Raw genomic sequence first — 4,579 nt, 5'->3', positions numbered from 1 at the left:
ATGACAAGCTGAATTAAAATGTATGTGGAAACAAAGACTTTTTTCACTTCATAAAAATGATTGAAAGACTTGTCCTATAAGACATAAAAACTTATTATAAACTTACATAAATAAACACAAGTTTAGAAAAATTAATCAGTTGACAGTAATAAATAAACCAGAACTAGAATCAGACATAAATAAAAACTCAATATGTGAAAGGATGGATTATTCCACAAGTGGTGCTTAGACAATTGGCTATCTACACTGGGAAAAAAAAATGAAAAGGGCACTTTTCATCATATATAAAAATCAATGTTCAATGGATTAAAATTGGAAACTAAAAAATGCAAAATTTTGAAGTATATAGAAGACAATATACATTGACATTTTTCTGGCCATACTGTAGAAATGATATGATAAGAAAGACATAGAAGTGCTAACTTAAATCCACATAAACACTGAGAAATTTGATTACATTTAGAAGTTCCCATTCATCCAAATATGTGAGAGAAATCTAGAAAAGAAAAACCACAAACTGGGAAAAGACTTTTGCAATGCATACAAACAAAAAAAGAATCAGTACAGAGAATTCCTAAAGAACTCCAATAAATTTATGATAACAGAAAAACAACCTACTAGAAAAACTGACAAAAGCTTGAATACATGTTGAATAGAAGATGAGAAAAAATGAATGTTTAATAAACATGCAAATGTGTTCAAATTCAGTAGCAGTAAGGATTGAAAAATAAAACCATAATACAGTCATAGTCTTATACTCATTAGATTTGCAAAAACATTAAACATCTGACAATATCAAGTGTTGGTTGGGACATGGACTTACAGATCTGCTTCATACGGCTAACAGGAATTCACCTGATAATACAGGTTTAGAAGAAAATTGCAACTATCTGTGATTGTGAACTTGTAAACACTACTTAACACAAAAACATTCTTTCAGGATGTTTATAGCAGCACCATGTGCATTATTGAAAACTGGAAACAACCCAAATGACCACTGACTCGATGGTCTATTCAGACATGGAATAACATACAGCAGGGGAAATGGTGGGACTAGAGAAATGTGCAATCACATGATCAAATATTAGAAAAGTTAATTGGCATTGTTAAGAAAAGATCCAGAAAGCCACATACTGCACAGTGCAATTTTAATAAAGAATATGAAACTTCAAATAATATACTTTAAGAATACATATATGTATAGTTAAACTATTCTCATCAATGGTTAACAAAGAGTTCAGCATTGAGATTATCTCTGGGAAGAGGCAGAGGAAGGGAGTCAGGGCAATATACATCAGTAGTTTCAGTGATATTGATCATATTCTAGGTAAGATGCTACAAAACAGATATAAATTGCATATATTAATGGATATGCATGAAAATACATAATAAAATTTTTAAGTAAGAAAAATTCTAAAATCTTTATTTTAAAAAACAAAATCATTAAAAAGCATAGATAACATTCCATAATACAATGAGAACAAATCTATCTTCTTCCTAACTTGAGAAATTCCACAAGGGAATGCACACTGAGAAAAACCTGATTTTTTTATATAAAATTGAAAAACAAAATTCTGTTTACACAGAAACAAATTATTATTAAGTCTATAAGTAAAAAGTATTTAAGTTGAATATGACTTTTAGGGAATACACTGCTTATGCAAAATAACACATTTCTTTTCCATATCTTCAGTGTCTCCAAGACAAAATAAGAAGTTCTGTCTACTGTTTGAAGAGCAGAAAAAATGCTCATATAACTAGTGAATAAGAGAATGAAAATATATTGACAACTTGGATTAGTGTGGTTTTCTATCCTCTAATCAAGAACCAGAATCTGTTTTCATCATCAACCACATCCCATCTAACAAAACAGCTCACTGATCATATCTTTAAATGAACACAGTAACTTCTCCCATCTGAATATCCTGCACTACAAACTCAAAGACATTGACCTGAGGAACAGAAGTCATCTTAAAGACGAATGCATTATGCAGCTACAGAAAGTTGCTGTGCTAAAAAAAAATAATTTTAACACTTTAAAATTTAAAAACCACTCTTTTGGCCCTCAGAAATTTGTTCTAAATATTAGCCCAATTGTTTTCCCATTAATTTGGGTGAAAGTAAATTTTGAAGGTTAGCTTTTTTTTCACAACTCTCCCTTCTAAAGTCCCATTTTAGTATAAACTGTGAAAAACAAAGTTACAGGGTGAACTTAGTTTATTTTTTCTTATAATAGGACAAAAACCTGTGTCTCTTATTCATCCTGCAGAACTTCTCTATTAGATTGATTCAAGCCTTAAAGGACAATTTATTCTACTTTTTTGATTCTTTTGTATAAATAAAGAAAAGCATCTCTGTGGAGTCCGTTGAATTGACTAAATCATCCATTGTTAGAATTTCCTGCCTGTTCATTCCTTTTAGGATTAGTGACAAATGTGTTCAGTGTGGGTGACACATTCTTATTCTACCTAGTTAACTTTTTCTCCCAGAGATTAGCCATAGCACTTTTCATCTCTGAGTTTCTCAAGGTGTATATTAAAGGGTTCAACATGGGAGTGATGACAGTATAAACCACAGTTATGGATTTATCAATGGGAAAGTTGGAAACAGGTCTCACATACATGAAACTACAGGGAATGAAGAAGAGTTCCACCACCGTGATGTGGGAACTGCAGGTAGACAGGCCTTTGTGCCTCCCTTCCTGACTATGAGTTTTAAGGGAATTTAGGATGACCCCATAGGATGTTAGTAGAAGGATGAATATGACCATATAGATTGCTCCACCTTTGGCAACCACAGTGAAACCCACAAGGTGAGTGTCAGTACAGGCAAGTTCCAACAATGGGTACATGTCACAGATGAAGTGATTAATGACATTGAGGCCACAGAAGGGGAGATGTTACACAAAAAGAAGTTGAACCATGGAGTGCAGGAAACCTCCACCCCAGGCCACCAGCAGCAACAGGATGCAAACCTGCCGATTCATGATGGTCAAGTAGTGCAGGGGCTTACAGAGGGCCACATAGTGATCATAGGCCATCACCACCAGGAGGAAGACCACAGAGCCCTCAAATAAATGTTCTAGGAAGAGCTATCCCATGCAAACTGAGAAGGAGATTGTCTTTTTACCACAGAGTAAGTCTCTAATCAGTTTGGGTGAAATGACAGTGGAGTAAACTGCATCCATGAGGGACAGATAAGCAAGGAAGAAGCATGTGGGGGAGTCCAGGGAGGGGCTGGCAAAGACAGTCACCATAATGAACAGATCACCCACCATCATCACAATGTAGATGAGTAAAAACAGGACAAATAATGCTTTTTGCCCCTCAGGATTCTGAGTGAGGCCCAGGAGAACAAATTCTGTTAGATTGTTGCTATGTCCCATTTAGTCATCTGTGAGGCCAGTGTCAGGGATGAGAGATCAGGAGACCCAGACCTGTAATGAGATTGTGAACATGACTATGAATGTATCTGTTACATTACAGAGCATATCTGTGTGTCTGTATGTCTACAGTGGTTTGCACACAATAAACATTTGGTAAATATCTACTGAATTCTTCTTCCAAAAGCCCATCACACCTTCCCTTGACAGCTCTATTTCTCCTCAGATGATTCTGTTGGGACCACAAGTAAGAGGTTATATCTCTATGTCTTAGTGGATCTTCTATAGAGAAGTGTAGTCAAAGACCCAACAGGCAGTCATAACTTTAATAGAACCTTATTGAAACTAGGTCAGTTCATGACACAGAAGTCAACAGAGACAAGCAAGTAAGGGTCCCTGCTCTCTAGAAACTTACTCTTCAGTGGTGACAACAAACTCTAAGTAAATTGGCATAGAGTCAGTCCTTTGAGTTGGCAGTATTTGTAGTGAGTACCTTTACAGTAGACACAGGTAGCATCAAAACGAACATCTTTTCTGGAATAACTCCCTTAATACTATGATAGCCAACTCTTAGATATTCAATCCCTCCCATTTCAAAGGCTGTTTGGTCTTCATGAATCTCTCATTAAATTCCAAGACCCTGGAATCTGGACTGTGTCAAATAATTGCAAAATACTTAGCCCATTGTTCCCTGCAGCAATTATGTGGTCTCTTTGACTATCAGGTTCTTAAGGAGTTATAATTCTCTTCTTTTAATGTTTACCTATGCTTAACACACATACACTACATAGCCGTATTTCAGAATACATTTTAGAATTGAAATGACTCATGATTACCACAAACTATTATCTTAGCAGGTTAACAGCTAGTATTTTTTTTTCTCCAAAACTCTTGGGGTGAGCTAAGTAGCGAGGGAGGAGAAAATAGACGCTAAAAGGAGAGGCAGAGGACAATGGGATATGGTTTTACTTATAATGCTTAGGTACTGAGAGTGCTCAAAAATAGGATTTCAGTGCCCAGATTCCAAACAGCAGCACACTCAAGGGAAAAATCCAAGCTCAGTGTGAGAAGGCATGTGTCTGGGTCATTTTCTAAATGTAGTTACAAGTCTGTTTCAGTGTGCTCACTGGAAAATAGAGATTGAACTAGATGTTCTCAGAACCCTTGCGAGTCTAAACACCTGTGATACTTTTTGTG

At 35.6% G+C, this 4,579-nt stretch overlaps 1 pseudogene; it reads right to left on the bottom strand.

Annotated features, from left to right (window-relative positions):
- Positions 1-2,464: 2,464 nt before the first annotated feature.
- On the bottom strand, positions 2,465-3,385 carry LOC141576159 (olfactory receptor 4A8-like; annotated as a pseudogene).
- Positions 3,386-4,579: the final 1,194 nt, after the last annotated feature.

The sequence above is a fragment of the Camelus bactrianus genome, chromosome 36 (assembly GCF_048773025.1).
Source record: "Camelus bactrianus isolate YW-2024 breed Bactrian camel chromosome 36, ASM4877302v1, whole genome shotgun sequence".
In the NCBI taxonomy this organism is placed as follows: Eukaryota; Metazoa; Chordata; class Mammalia; order Artiodactyla; family Camelidae; genus Camelus; species Camelus bactrianus.
The sequence above is the reverse complement of the archived record's forward strand: the minus strand, read 5'-3'. Positions and strand labels throughout refer to the sequence as shown.